Genomic DNA, 16,155 nt, shown 5'->3' on the forward strand with positions numbered 1-16,155 from the left:
AAGAGTTTAGGGCGCTACCGCACAGGCATGATTCAACTCCCGCTTACTGATGCAAGCCAGCTATGCCTTCCTTGCTCAACTCGACCGAAATTGGCAGAGTTGGACACTGCATGTTACCCTTGCTTGTTGTAGCAACCGAATTGCTTGCACACAAAACGGCTGCCGCTTTTATTAGGTAAATGCCCAAATTGCTGATGCAGTAGCACCCCCGCTCGTGCGAATCTGCTCTTATACCATCAGAATCACACGTGCGAGAAATGCCATTGTTTGTTTTTTTCTCTTTCTACATCTCTCTCATGTGTACTACCCACCTACCTACCTTTACCCATGGGCCACAACAAGCCTTTTACTGTTGTCTTTGCAGCTCATCTCCCACCTCTCGCTGTCCCTCTCCGCCTCTCTGTTTTGTATACACGTCTATGATCTCGCGCTCGCTGTGTGGAAGGCTGAAGCAGACGAAGACTCAATTTCTCTGTTTTTGTGGTCCCTTTCCTCGTTCTCTCTTCTCCTTTTCCAACTTCTGACACAGGATCGGCCTTGGCTTCCATAGCTGTCTCTTCAAGCTCACGCTCTTGGACCTTGGTCCTTAAGCAGTTCGGTCTCTCTCTCTCTCTCTCTCTCTGTGCTTCAAAGTTCACAATCAAACACAGAAAGACTGCAGGAGTCCAGACTCCATTACTGCACATAACAACTGTCAAATCACCTTACTACTCGTAGGTGTCCCGCTCTCCCAGGCTTCATTTGCTCTTGTCAGGTTGGCATACTGCAGTGCGCAGTCTTGCATCACGATTCACGAACACCTACAGGCTACACACACTCTAAGGAGAAAACGATGATCGTATAGCTGCTAGCACTTGCTCCGCACTTACTCCCATTTTCAACACTTGCACGGAATCTCTCTCTCTCTCTCTCTCTCTCTCTCTCTCTCTCTCTACCACACACACACACACACACACACACACACACACACACACACACAAACGATATAGATGCATCATTCATGTGAGGGGTTGCTGGCTTGCTCCCCCCTTGTCTATAATATATCCTGTTAAACCTGCAGCAACAGAAGGCGAGAGCTTGGAAGCCCAGCCTGATGGCGGGAGAGGTTAGATGTTGGATGTTTACCTGCGGGCAGAACAAAGGTACACCAGAGCACTCAGACTGATTGCAGCTTCTCTGTACTTCATGGGCTCCGCACAATTGAGCTGGCTGCCAACACCCGAACTGCATCATCTTTTCCATACCTCAGGTAAGGAACAAGACTGAAGCTCCATCCATTATGACATTTTGGACTGCCGGCCTAAAGGGGGGGCTGGGGACTGTAGGATTATTTTGGATTTTTAAATGCAACATATATTTGAGGTGCTTATTGTCATGTGACTATTTCTTCACACGACCAGTGTTAGAAAAAAACCGGGGTCCAATGTATTTTAACCGGTTGAAATCCTAAAATCCCGATTAGATTTTGAGCTTGCCTTGAAGAAAACCGAGCAATTTTCATAAGTTTTAGTGTAATTACCGGAAAAAGCATTAAATTTCGACCGAAAAACCGAGAGTATTTCAAGTTTGCCCTTATTTTCTTCGGGTAGGGAAACTGTTTTTTTCTAGCCCTGCACACGACCAATGCATTCTCACCTGCCTCCGCACTGCTGTATCTCCTTGTGAAGTTGCTGGGAAATTCATGTGACATGATGTGCCCTTAATGCCACATGAATATTTGAACTATCAGCGCCAGAGCTCCTATGTCATGGCGGTGATTCACACATTTGTGAGCTACAGATCAAGAGACTTCATTTCACTTTTCATTTCATGTCGAGAAGCTTCTGTCACTTGACAATGGAGTGCTGCAATCATGAGATGAAGTCATGTATTGAACTGTTCTGTATGGAGTTGAAATAGAGTAGAGAATAGACCACGGCTACTATGAGGAACTCAGTTGTGGACTGTGATACATGTCGTATATTTTGTGGGCTATCACATATTATTGTCATGGTGTCTCATTTCTTTTCCTCGATAGTGACATATTATTGCCTTGAGACTGGCACTCTGTCATTTGTGGGAATCACCAGACGATCAGCTCTAGTTGTGGTCTATAGCAGCAGAATTGTAACTATGACCGGCTTTTTTTGGTAGGCATGATTTGAGTAGTGTATAAGCGTCTTGACAAAATCTCTCATAGACCAGATAATGGCCGCTGTTCACTTTTTTTTGTCTTCTTGCCCTGGATACCCCCTACAATTCCGGGGATTCAGCTTCTTGCCTGCTTGCCATGGCCACCCATACAGCTTTGAGGGTATTTCATCTATAATCATGTGGCGTTATTGCCAATGGTCTACAAAGAGATCCTTTATGCCTGTTGATTAGCTTTAGTTTGGTTTGTGAAAATACCTTGCAGGGGATGGCTAGACTAAACATGGGCCTTGCAAGCCAGCCTGGCATTGCATGAGTATGTATGCACAGGGGCTTCTTTAGTGTGAAACAAAGTTGCTGTTGTTTAAGTTTGTTTGTGCTCGTTCACAAAGGATAAACTTGACAGTTGCTTCGAGCTGAGGTCGCTGAACCGGTGTCGCTCCAAAGCTGAAAGTGGAAGAGGCTGCCTGGCTCCCTGAAAACGCTGGGGATGGGCTGCACCCCAAAATGTCTGGGGTTTGCCCTCACACTAGGGCTGCCCCAAGAGGGGGTGCCCTGCAGGCTGAGCTCACTACACCCTAAAGGCCTCCCGAGTCCCCCTGCCCTATACAGTCAAGTACAGGTGGTGCCTGACTCACTCCTCCAGTACTGTGACATGATGCTAATGGCTGAAATACGGAAATAGGGGAAAACAGGGCAGCAGACCAAACTAGGGCCAAGGTTGGGAAAAATAGTCCCAGCGAGCAGATGCCTAAATGGCCACAAGTAGAGCCAAAACTTGGGCTACACATGACTAGAAATATCCCAACATGAGAAAACAAGCTCACTCCGAGCGGGCAGAGGCACAAAACAGCCCTTACTCCCTATCACGTGTCCCTCGAAGATATTGAGACCACCTCCACGAATCCAGAGAGATGCCAAACTCTCACACCCCCTTTTCGCTCCCGGGAAGGAAGACGGCCTAGGGAGCTGGAGTAAGCATTTTGCAATTGTAATGTGACCGTTTTGTGGACGAGGATATCTGCAACCACACTTCGAGGTTGAATAGTACATGGCCCTTTTGTACCATCCAACCACTATCCCTGAAAGACGTGGGGAAGTGTCCATGTTGTCCATTAGGGGTGAATCCCAGCTTTGTCAAGAATTTCCTCAACTCAATTGACTCACGAGTAGCTAAACCAACATCTGCAGAAAGTACTCCCGTTGACTTCCCCAAGAGATAGCATCAAAAATTGAGGGGAAAGGCATGATTTGCGGGTATCCGGATTATTTACCAACTCACAAGAACTCCGACCCTTCAAGAAAGTTTGAAATCTTCACATGCGAGAATCTCTGAGCCACTAAGGGAAGACCAAATAATGCGGACAACAAAAGCTCTAAGAGATTGTTTGTTCCAATGACGAGGATCCATAGAGAACTGCATCAACCACCGTATGTCATAACTAAAGTGCAAACTACATTTGAAGGAACTCCATCCGATTTGAGAGTGAAAATTGCTATTGATCTTCCCTTTATCTTGAATAGTGTTCGAGACGATGTCACCGGACTCTTAGAGTTGATTAGGAACGTACATTCAAACAAAAAAGTTAATGCGTCAATATTGAGAGTGTAGCTAATATGGTAAGATCAAGAGATCCTGCTCGCAAGCTTATCAAGAGAAAAACAAAGGGAGTGAGAACGCCACCAAATAGACTGTCGACCCTTGTTACTGTACGAGGAACCACTAGATTTGAAAGGAAGTAGTCGGCAGATATTTAGTCCCAAGTTGGCTTCACATCCCTTTTGAAGAGAGAACATGCGGACCATGGATAATTGCCATAACTCTCCAACAATCTCTACCTGTGTAGCTGGATCACCCAAGATAGGCAATTGATAAAACATTCTCGTGGAACTTGGAACCAAAATCTCAAAGAATCAAGAAGACAATCTCCCCACTGTGTTAAATTCCATGGCTAAATTATACTTGGTTTCACCACTCTCAAGAAGGATCACTATCAACGTATAAAAAACTCCACGCCAACCAGCGAACAAGGAGAATAGGTGTATTCTGAAGGGCCAACTTCCAATGATCATTTTGGAAGACAAAACATAGGAACTCCTCGGATGCACTGCAAAAAGCAACTGTCACACCTTAAATATGAAAGACCAAGCAATTGTCAAAGGGATTCATGAAGACATTTGCCATGATGCTAATTGCACTGTGGGCTAATGTAACGGGGACGGGCACCATGTGCCAACGGAAAAGAACAGACTGAACAACTTTAAGCACTTCAAATAACAACTGATCTGAAAGAGATGCACGACATACGAGACGGGGAGTGACGGAGTTCCACCCCTAGAGAGCACTGCCCCCAAACCTTGCGCCCCTTTCGGTATTTCTTTATATTGCTTGAACTCAGTACAATGCCAGTACTCCACGCTCTACACCTTCACTCGAAAGCATGCCAAAGAATGAGCCCTTGGTTCATATTTAAAGGCCCTTGGCCATGAAAAGCAGTTACATGAAAAGCTTTCAAACTCAAAAGCATTTGGTCCCCAAAAACTGGCGTGAAAAGCTGCTAGTGCAAATTACAAAAATTCGTACAGGTGCCACGTTAGCACAATCAGCGCAAAGCTCGAAATTCCGCACTGTTTGCCACGTCAGTAGTCTATTGCAAAATCCGAGTCTTCTGTACAGGTCTTCCACGTCATTAGCTACGCAAGAGAGTTGAAGAGTGTGTGTGTGTGTGTGGTCTTGCTTTATTTAATCTCTTTAGGTAACTTGGGTCCCATCGGACGAGGTCCCATAAGTTGGTGGGAGCTCTTCTTTAAAAATAGGCCACTCAGCAAGACGTTGTAAGTTGGTAAAACTTCTTCTGCTGCATCTTCTGCTACTTCTGCTTCTGCTTCTATGTGTAAGGTGCAGCGGAATGAATGTTGTATTTTTCTCAAGATTAGTGATCTTTATTGCTCAAGGTTCCTTTGGGTTCTTTAGGGAAAGAGAGCTTTTCGTCTTGTAGAGTGCTGTGGTCACGAACAAAGTGAGTGGATAATGTGTGTGCAAATGGATGAGACTGAGAGAAGGAGAGAGAAGAGATACGACACCGAGAGGTTGTAAAACCCTCCTCCGAAGGCCCCACTCTCGTCTGCGAGAGTGGTCTATTCTTTGATTGCACAAAGGTGTACAATCCGTATGCAATGGACTATGCAACTTGGTCTATGCCGATGACGACGATGGTGACGACGACGACGACGATGGCTGAAATCTGAGATCTTCTAATTGCTGAATTTCGGGACTGTTTCGGTGGCTGAAAATGACTGTTTTGGCTGCGTTTTGATGGCTGAAAATGGGGGAGCAATCTGCAACCAACTTTGGGGGAATCTGCTAATGTTCTGCTGCTGAAAACCTGTGGATCTGCTGGCGTTTTTGGGCTGAGAACAAAAACGCTGATGTGGCTGAGTCTTGCTGGCGTTTTTGCATCAAAAATGCTGGCTGAACTGGGGAGTCTTGACGATGAAAAAGTTGGGCTGAATGATGCTAGGGGAGCGATCCTGCAAGGGATGAGGAATCTGAATTTGTGGAGATGTCTGCAAAGCTGAAAACGCCAATGGTGGGAATTGGCCCGGCGAGGATGGAATCCAAAACGCTGGGGGTGTTGAGGGGTACTGTTGAGAAGTTGCTTGTTCAACGGGAAGCTCCTGCTGCCTCTTTTGCCATTTAGTGCTAACTTGGGTTTGCTTATATATTAACTTAGCAAAATTGCCCTACCTACTTTTGTTGGAAAGTCACTTAAAAATTATAAGTGAAAATACCAATAAATAGGAAAATAGGCTAAATGCATTGGAAAATTCCCCTAACTGATGCTAATGGATTCTGATGGGAATTCCGATGATCATGTTGTGTGTAATCGGAGGATATGCATCTATGCTAAGTGACTGGGCATGCACGATCTACGAATAGACTCACAAAAGTGCCAGATCACTGCTAATCTAACTTGATCGGACTGACTGAACCCTGCTGTGGTGTAGCTTGTCCACGAACACATAGGGTTGGGATGTGTCACGTGACATCCCCTCCTTTTCAAAGTGAGGTACTGGTACCGAACTGTATGGCGTCGAGGGAGATCGCCAATAGCATCCGGAATCCTGGAAGGGACTCTTCGTCGGCCCACTCTGATGTGTGGGTCGTGCGGTACTTGAACTTCATAAAGGTCTGCAACGCTTGCTTCTTTGGGCCGCGCCGAAAGCGACACACAGTCTTCTGAATCTCTTTTCTTGCTTCAACTTCGTCTAGAGTCTTGCTTCTTTCGTCTTCAAGAATCTCCATGGCTGAAAATTCCTGAAACCATCTCCAACACAAAACCATGAACATACCCATTCCATGTAAAGTGAAGGAAAAAAATATTGTCTTCTCTAAAGACTGTGTATGCAATGTAGATGAACATAGAGACGGAGTGACAACCCGTTCATCAAACACATGCAAACAATGCGCTTGAATCTTTTCTGTTTGATCGAAATCAATCAAATGTGGCAAATCACAATGGAAATGCCCATGCTTGGTGCTCATACTATCATGTGCTCGTTCGGAAACTGTGTCATGCCAAGGAAGAGACATGGAATGTGACTTCCTGACATACAAACTTTTCAGCTTTTCATGAACAATCCGCATACATTCGTGCTTATCCATGAGAGAAACGTGCTCAACATACAATATGTCATGCCTAGTAAAAGGGATCACATAACGATGCTGACTAAAATATAGGAAACCTTCACGAATGGAACACTCGAACAATGCGTGCATATCAATCATGCGAACACACAATACTTCTTGTGATGGTTCTTTGGACCAAGGCTCGAGAGCCAAGATCGCTTCTTCTTGAATTATCGAAGTCTTGTGGGGGTTCTTTGGACCTTGACTCGAAAGCCAAGATCGGATCTTCGTGACTGCTCGAATCTACAACGAGGTTAGGTTCGCTAGAAAAAGCATCCACTAACACATCATCCTTGTGAACAATCACATCATCTTCATGCAATGCATCATGCTTGTGAGAAATCACATCTTGATCATGCAAATTATCATGCTTGTCATTGTCATTCAAATCATCATGCAAATCATTGGCATCCAAATCATCATGCTTATCATTGTGCTTCAAATCATCATGCAAGTCATTGTTAATCAAATCATCATCATGCTTCGCACAATCATGCAAATCCTGTGTGTCCTGCTTTGGAGAGAAGAGACTGAGAGAGTCTCCTTTCCCCAAATCTCTTGCATCTGTGCCTGAACTTGAGAATAGAGTCGCCAAAACTCTTTGTTTTGTCGGTCGCTTTGTGCTTGTATTGCTTTTCTTTCTGCTTTGTCTTTTGCGTGCCTGCGATCCATTTCTGCTTTTCTTTCTGCGTGTCTACGTTCCATTTCTGCTTTTCTTTCTTTGCATTCACGATCAAATTCTGTCATTCTTTCCGCATTTCTTGCTTCGCGTTCTAACTTCCTTTCCATAAACATCTGGTTCAAAGCCTCCATAGGAGTTAGTGCAATCCTTGACGTAGATGGGGAAGGGGGAGGGTCGGAAAAACCTCCTGGTGGGGAAAATTCTTCTTCGCCTCTCTCATGCTCATCACCTCCAAGCGAAGTATCCATTCCGCTTCGAGTGATGACCATTCTGAAGTCGTGGGTTCTTGTGGGTTCTTGAGTCCACGAGGGACTTGGGTTCTTGAGGGTCTTGGGTTCTGAAGTTCACGAGGAACTTGGGTTCCTGAGGTTCTTGAGGTCCTTGATTCGTGAGAATCTTGGGTTCTTGATGTTCTTGAGGTGTTCTTTCGCTTGCAAATCGCGTTGGAGAAGGATCTTCTCTTCACCCGAGTTCTACCCTTTTCTGCGGGCACACTCCTTGGCGGCCTTGCGCTCACACCAAGGTTGCTTTTTCCCACCTCACATCGATTGGCCGGCCGCTAAGTGCACGGTCCGCTCTCCATGAGTGAAAAGAGACACAAGGGGAGGCTGGACAAGCCCTTCTTTCTTGGGATTCCTGTCACTCTTCAACAAAACACGATTAGGAATCGCCACGCCCAAGTAAACTTGGGTTTGTGCGATCGCAACAAGCAAAAAAAAAATCTTGTGGTTCTTTCCTTGAGTAATGCAGAACACTTCCAAAGCTCTGATACCAATGTAAGGTGCAACGGAATGAATGTTGTATTTTTCTCAAGATTAGTGATCTTTATTGCTCAAGGTTCCTTTTGGTTCTTTAGGGAAAGAGAGCTTTCCATCTTGTAGAGTGTCGTGGTCACGAACAAAGTGAGTGGATAATGTGCGTGCAAATGAATGAGACTGAGAGATGGAGAGAGAAGAGATACAACACCGAGAGGTTGTAAAACCCTCCTCCGAAGGCCCCACTCTCGTCGGCGAGAGTGGTCTATTCTTTGATTGCACAAAGGTGTACAATCCGTATGCAATGGACTATGCAACTTGGTCTATGCCGATGACGATGACGATGACGATGTCGACGGCTGAAATCTGAGATCTTCTAATCGCTGAATTTCGGGACTGTTTCAGTGGCTGAAAATGACTGTTTTGGCTGCGTTTTGATGGCTGAAAATGGGGGAGCAATCTGCAACCAACTTTGGGGGAATCTGCTAATGTTCTGCTGCTGAAAACTTGTGGATCTGCTGGCGTTTTTGGGCTGAGAACAAAAAGGCTGATGTGGTTGAGTCTTGCTGGTGTTTTTGCATCAAAAACGCTGGCTGAACTGGGAAGTCTTTGCGATGAAAAAGTTGGGCTGAATGATGCTAGGGGGGCGATCCTGCAAGGGATGAGGAATCTGAATCTGTGGCGATGTCTGCAAAGCTGAAAACGCCAATGGTGGGAACTGGCCCGGCGAGGATGGAATCCAAAACGCTGGGGGTGTTGGGGGGTATTGCTAAGAAGTTGCCTGTTGAGCGGGAAGCTCCTGCTGCCTCTTCTGCCATTTAGTGCTAACTTGGGTTTGCTTATATATTAACTTAGCAAAATTGCCCTAGCTACTTTTGTTGGAAAGTCACTTAAAAATAATAAGTGAAAATACCAATAAATAGGAAAATAGGCTAAATGCATTGGAAAATTCCCCTAACTGATGCTAATGGATTTTGATGGGAATTCCGATGATCATGTTGTGTGTAACCGAAGGATATGCATCTATGCTAAGTGACTGGGCATGCATGGTCTACGAATAGACTCACAAAAGTGCCAGATCACTACTAATCTAACTTGATCGGACTGACTGAACCCTGCTGTGGTGTAGCTTGTCCACGGACACATAGGGTTGGGATGTGTCACGTGACACTATGGTTTAGGCCCCTTGGCCGGGATCTGCAAGTTGGCTTTGTTCTTCAGTGGATTGACACGTCAGCAATTTGTGACGGCTAAAGCACACCATCCACAAGCCGCAAGAAGCGGGCAAGAAAACCAAGGACGAGTAGACACAACTCATGTTGAATGGAGCTCGGGAAGTCATATGAAGATAATAACTTGAAAGGTCTCTTTGGAGGAGGAGTATACTTAGAAGTTCGTCGAGGTAGCCATTGTCTCAACCCAATGTCGGAATGGAACAACTAGTGTCACTCAAAGTTGATAGCTAAAACTAGGGCTCTCGCTTCTGAAGATAGGAAGCCCCTTTCCCGCTCATGCTTGGGAAAAGAGAATAAGTACCACGAGAAAATTATTTGAGATAACTTGGAGTAAAACTGCTTTCTTTGTAGCGACTAGTAGAACTCGAGTCTCATAGAACTCGATGCTAAGAGTATTGGCATCTCAAGTGAACTGTCCAATGTGGTCTCATTTTTTATTTTGTCTTTTAGGTATTTATTTTACTTATTTGTCAAAGTCTGGGTAGGGCAATTTAGTGAGGTTACTATATATGCAACCCCTTGCCTCCATTGTATACACATTCAGTTATTCATTGCCAAGTTTTTTTGGTTCAAGAGACCCTCTCTCTCTCTCTCTCTCTCTCTCTCTCTCTCTCTCTCTCTCTCGCTCATTCTCCTCGGTTTTTGGCGCTTCAAAACGTTGTTAAGCTAGTAGAGACTCCCTTCTCCCATTCCAGCGTTTCAAATGTTGCTTGCATTGCCTTTGAAATTGGCCCACCTTCCATCCCCTCATTGATCCCCCTCCCTTTCTCCCTTGGTGTTCGAGCGTCTGAAGACGCTGAATACTAGGAATTTTTGGGATTTTTGAGTTGTAGAGAGGAGTGAGGTGACTAACCTGTGGAAGATTGGAGCAAGGAGTTTGTGAAGCAGCTTGGGAGAAGCAAGGGTGCAAAGCGGCTTGGAAAAGGTGAGCAAATTGGAGCCCAAGAGAGGGATAACAGAGGTGACGGAGCACACTTCGTGTGGAGCTCTCCGTGGAACGGCTTGCAAGAGGTGGAGTTTATTTTGCGGCTTGGGATTAGTGAGGCCACCCTTGGAGTGCGAGAAGGCTTCCCGGATTACCAGATCTTGCAACTTCAATGTGGCCCCCCCTTGCTCAAGTGTCAGCGACAAGTTGAACGACAATAACTAAGCTTATGGAATTTGATCATGCGACTCTAGTTCTCACGGAAAGGCTTATGGGATATTGTCGATGGCTCGGAGCTCTGTCCCAGCAGGGATCTCAACAACAGGTACACCCGACTTCAATATGACGAATATTTCAAATCGTGTGTCCGGACATTCCCCATTCGAGTCAATAGAATTTGCACTTGAGATATTGCATGTGTGTACATTCCATTTACGCAATCAGAAGCAAATACAACATTAGCAATGGTGTGGGGGACCCTTGAGAGGGTTGGTTGAGACTCCATCGGGTGTCATTCTTCCCTTCTCTACCTCTCTCTCTCTCTCTCTCTCTCTCTCTCTCTCTCTCTTCAGGGGAATGAAATGAACCATCTCTCATGCTAAGTAGAAGTCATTAACTCAAGGAAAGAAGAAAGATTGTGGAAGTGTAAAGTCTAGAGATCTTGTCACCATTTTAATTCCACTGCACCTGACTTGGTATCAGGGATTTGTGATTTTGCACTAATCCGCTAATCCCAATTTTTTTTTTCCTCTCTCAGTTTTTGGTTGTGTTGGCAACCCTTCGGAGATACAGTGTTATCGGGGAACGTGTTCCCTAGGCCTTGGAATGTCAGAACATCGTCCCTCCCCCCTTACCAAGCCGGAATGTCCCGGAACGCAAAAAACGTCGTCCCTCCCCCCTTACCAAGCCGGAATGTCCGGAACGTTTTGCGTTCTGGGTGACAACCTGATATCGGAATGGCTCTGGAACGGCCTCGAAACGGCCAGCTCTCAAAAATGGGGAGAAATGGGCAGTTTTTTTCAAATTTGTAGTGAACATTAGGAGTTTTTCAAAGTGTGCAAGGACTCAAAATGCACCCCCTCACACCCATTCCCTTCTCAAGCAAATCCACATACCCTCAAGGTCTAAGGCTTAAGCCTTGAAAGTTAAGCTCTCTCGACTCTCGAGTCTCAAGCTCTCCCCCTCTCACTCTCTCAAGCTCTCTCCCTCTCTTGAGTCTCTCCCTCTCTCTCTTAAGCTCTCTCCCTCTCCCTTTCGCATCATCCATGGCCTAGGGGTCTTCAAATCGAGTTTTTTGTGAGTATTAGAGTCAAAGGACTCTAATACTACTTGTATTCAAATTTCAAACATATAGAGCTAATAATTGCGTTATTTGGGTGTTTTCTTATGTCTTGTTCCGTGCCGTTCTTGTTCCGAACCCCTGGCCGTTCCCCTATTCCGCGGGGGTCGCTATCGCCATTCCCGTTCCGCGTAACTCTGAGAGATATGCCTCTCACTCTTGGAATAGGAGGCGTACCATTGCGCGTAGGACTGTGGGCCTTGAGTGTTTGAATATAGCAACCAATTGTATATCGGGTATTGCATGCGAGGTGTGTTGATGAGGGGGTAGATAGTCTCCCAAAGATTAGTTGAACCAAGAGCGGAAATCCTTGCATGGTCAAGACTCGTAGCGGTATGGAGACTTGTTGTAGACAGAAAGGAGGTGAGCGTTGATACTCGTGAGGATAGGTGGACTCAAACTGACTGATAGTTGGAGGCGAGGACACAATATGCGTCTAGTGTGCTCCCACTTAGAGGATAGATCGTGTTCGCATTTGCTGACGAGCTGCTTGGCGCTTGATGGTCAGAACACTTCCTAGGCTATCCTAAACCCTAGAAATAGGAGTTACAGCTTGTCCACACGCACATAGGGCTAGATGTGCATGTGATAGTACCCCATCGTGACTCCTAAAACAAAATTCAGAAGGTATGGAGATTGTCAAAGGTGGCAGCGGAAAATGCAATGAAGAGAAGAACTTGCTCGTGATCCGGTGGGCACCTCAACTCCGATCTAGAACACCTGCAATGCCAAACACATGAACATGGCACACTTGTGGAGAAGAGAGATCACTGAAGTAGAAAGAGATAGGAAAGAATCTAAAATGGAACCCACGGTTGTGTCAACTTTTGACTCTATCCCTCAAGTGAATGCTATGAGTGTGGTAGAACAAGAAGCTAAGCAGGAGGGGGCTTTCGAAGATGATGAACTCGTAAAATGTTATGGATATGTTAATGGTCAAAGAGTCATTGAAGTTCTCATGATGTCATAAGTGAATTTCTTGGGAAACATATACGTCTTCAGACTTATCCTATCCCCATCCTCTCAGTGCAGGGGTTTGGAGGATGCGATATCATTTTGGACATTAAGTGGTTTCGTGGTTCAAGCCCGTTTTCCATTGGGAGAAGCTCACGGTTTTCATCAAAGATAATGTATCGTAACCCGTCCTCATTCGAGACGAGAGCGGTATTCCCTCTCTCCCTCTCATCTCTTACGTCCAAGAAAATAGAGAGCTACGTCGCGGAGCCCAAGAAGCCGTCATCTATGTCAACCCCACATCAAGGAACTTGGGTATTCTTGACAGGTATAGTGAACGATTTTGCAAGGTCTATTCCGTGCGTACTAAGGATCACCATTCCCCTACAAAACATCCCTATCCAAAGTTACTTGGAATTGGAAAGGGGAACGGGAACGAGGGGCTCCGGAACGGTACTGGAACGGAGAGACAGGGACCGGAATGGGAACGCCAGAACGGTCCACAAAAAAACGCTGAAACTAGCCTCAAAACAGCCTATAAGTTAGTAAACAGCTATAAGCCAAGCTTTTAACATCTAGTTGGATAATTAGAATCATGTTCAGGCATGTTTCAACATGTCGCTTGTGCGCGTTAGTGGTTGCGGACGTACATTGTAATGAGACACCTCATAACATACTAAGTGCATCACAAATAACATTATCTAGGAAGTGCAAAGATTGAAGAGCTCAATAGATAGAAAGATGGGAGTAAAAAGACCATGACTATAAGTTCAAGCATGGCTTATAAGGCTAGCCAAGGCGCTACAAAAAGGTAAGCACTGAGAACTCAAAGAAAAGTTAAGAGTCGAGGCTCAAGAGTCAAGACTAGCCACTAAGGACTTAAGAGCTCAATACATAGATACCAAAATGCCAAAATGGAAACATGTCAAGGGCCAAGGCTCAAGGACCAACTAAAAGGTTGTTAAGGCAATGTGCCATACAAAATGACACTTTGATGCGGGAATACATGTCACCAGCGTGTGACTACTATCTATCCTTTTTGTTGATTTCTTTCTTATTATCTATTTACTTTCACTTTTTGGAAACACCCCTCGGGAAATCTAACTGCCTTGCATTGCATAGCTAGTGTGGAACTGTCCAGAGGGAGTCCAAGCCTGAGGGCAAGAGAGCACTAAGGTTGGACAAGGACTATGGTTAGCCAAGTGGGGTCATTGACTAGCCAAAGTGGAATCCTTTGCTACAGAGGCTACATTTCAGTTCTGGATGTGGCCGCAGTGTACAAAGAGGGTCGGATGACCTAGAAAGATACAATGGCAGCATCTCCTAAAATTTAGGGAACTGCTATTTTGGGACCTGAAAATGTGTTGGCGTCATTACCTCCGGAATGACAAAGGGAACATTTTCTTACTCTGCCGTGAAGTCAACTGGGCAACCGGTTGGGATATTTTTAGACGGCAACCCCGAAACGGGAAAATGTTTATAAATGTGCCAAGTGGCACATTTTGGTGCACTTGCCTCATGCAACAAAGAAGTGGCGCTGAATTTGAAGAGGGGGGAGCCTCATTTTCAGCTTTTGTCACAGGTTAAGAGCTATGGAGTGCTTGCTTTCCCTCTTATGCACAGTGCGGTGCCAGGAGTGATGCCCTGCACGCTACGCACTGCCCTCTCTCTCCCCTTTGGCAGTATGTTATGCCCCTCTAGTGGGCTCTTCATTTGACCAATGTACAGTTGTGTGGGTTCATGCGCGGTTGCCGAGGCAAGAGCCTCTTGCACAGGTACTGGATTAGCTAGCGGCTAATCCCCCCGCAGGTACAGGTGAATTCGGAGAGGTTTCACGCCAGAAATCTCGTCCGATTCAAAGGGCAAGTAGCCCTACAGGTGCGGGAGCTCGAGGACTTGCTACGGATGCGACCGGCACGCGAAACGGAGCCCGAGACAGTAAATTACAGCCTGCTGTGTATTTTTGCAGGTTTAGGGTTTTGGCCCTAAACGGACCCTAATACCCCCAGGAGGTTCGGGGATGCAAGGGGACCGCTGTACAGGTGATCTGGCACATTTTCAGGGCTGAAAACAGAGAATTCAGCGTGCTGCAGATTCTCGCCAGGTTTTGCAAAGTGCCCGTATGTGTCGGGAAAGTCATTTAATGCGTGGGAATACTGACCGTGAAGGGTTCTAGTACAGTTATGTTGCCGAAATCGGGCTGGAACAGTGGAAATTCAGCCAAGTTTGTGCGGGGCAGCTTGTAGGGAACCTCAACGTTTATTCCCTCTTTTTAACAATAAAGAAATACCGAAAGGGGCGCCTAAGTTAGGGGCCAATCTGGTGTCCGTCTACTCATACAAGTGCAATCTAGCAGCCTGTATCCCTCTCCCCTTTGTTGTGTCTTGAAAGTACAGGTAAAATAGACGACTAATAATGGGTGAAAGCTAAATCAAGGTTTGAAGTAAAGTCTACCGCCCTTTTTGGATTGAACATGCCGTTTTCATGGTTCCATCGACGGGATTAAATCACTTTTTCCCATAGAAGTGAGCCTTGGTCAGTTTTGGGCTTGAAGACATAGGGGATCATAAACCAGACACAGGGAATTGCAATTATGGCTGATAGACCAGATGATGTGACTGAAGAGGTTTCCTCTTCACAGGGTCAACAGACACATGAAGTGGGTGAGTCCTCAAGACCACCACAGACAGATGACGATATATTCAGGACCCAGTTAGCTACTGCTGTGGCTATGTTCACACAAGTAATGCAGAATCCGAGGTTTTTAGCCTTTCTGCAACCTCATGTTCCGTCTAAGCAAGTTGGGTCACTGGATCATATTCAAAAGCCTGTTAAGGCTCGAGCACAGGTGATTCATACCGCACAGTCAATGGAAACACCTGTACACTTGACGGAGAACATGCAGTCTCCACAACCTGTGCCTAAGGTGCAAGAACAGGTGGCTGAGATGCCAGTATTTCAAGCTGTACCAGTTCAGCCCGCCACCTTTCAGCAGCCTATAGCTGGTTCTAATGGGCAGGGAAGCAACTTACAGGCTATGCAACAGGTCTTCCCACCACCTTCAGTACACCCTGGCTATTTTGGAGGTGGATCGGTATTCCAGAGCATGGCTGGTCATGCACCTGGAAATCAGTTTTACACGCCAGGAACAGTGTTTGGGGGTGCTCAAACGATGATGCCTAACCCCATGTACAGTGTCATGGGTATGCAACTAGGGTTTCAGAGCACTCAGGGCCAATTTGGGATGCCACAGGCAAATTTTGGTATGGCTGGAATTACAAATCAGCAGCCAAATATGGCGTTTCCAGGTCAAGTTAATAGCGGCCAAGGAACACAGATGAACCCTAATAGTGTTCCCATGTTTCAGTCACTTCCATATGACAATTTAACGCCGCTGGAGAGGCCAACTCCGTACAAAGAAGGTGGCAAAGGTGTGTCATTCACG

At 45.8% G+C, this 16,155-nt stretch overlaps 1 protein-coding gene across 5 annotated transcripts in view; it reads left to right on the top strand.

Moving 5' to 3' along the window:
* The first annotated feature begins 378 nt into the window (after positions 1-378).
* Positions 379-16,155, top strand: part of LOC147454494 (uncharacterized) — a 31,582-nt gene continuing 15,805 nt past the window's right edge. The window contains exons 1-2 of one of the 5 annotated variants that reach the window (XM_086516436.1): positions 379-713; positions 1,061-1,249. The gene's annotated coding sequence lies outside the window, so the exon portion shown is untranslated. Of the gene's footprint in view, positions 755-1,060; positions 1,250-16,155 lie in introns of all 5 variants that reach the window. The other 4 variants (XM_086516434.1, XM_086516432.1, XM_086516433.1 and 1 more) reach the window with 4 other exon arrangements.

This window comes from Adiantum capillus-veneris, chromosome 7 (assembly GCF_014529385.1).
Source record: "Adiantum capillus-veneris isolate H3 chromosome 7, ASM1452938v2, whole genome shotgun sequence".
Classification (NCBI taxonomy): Eukaryota; Viridiplantae; Streptophyta; class Polypodiopsida; order Polypodiales; family Pteridaceae; genus Adiantum; species Adiantum capillus-veneris.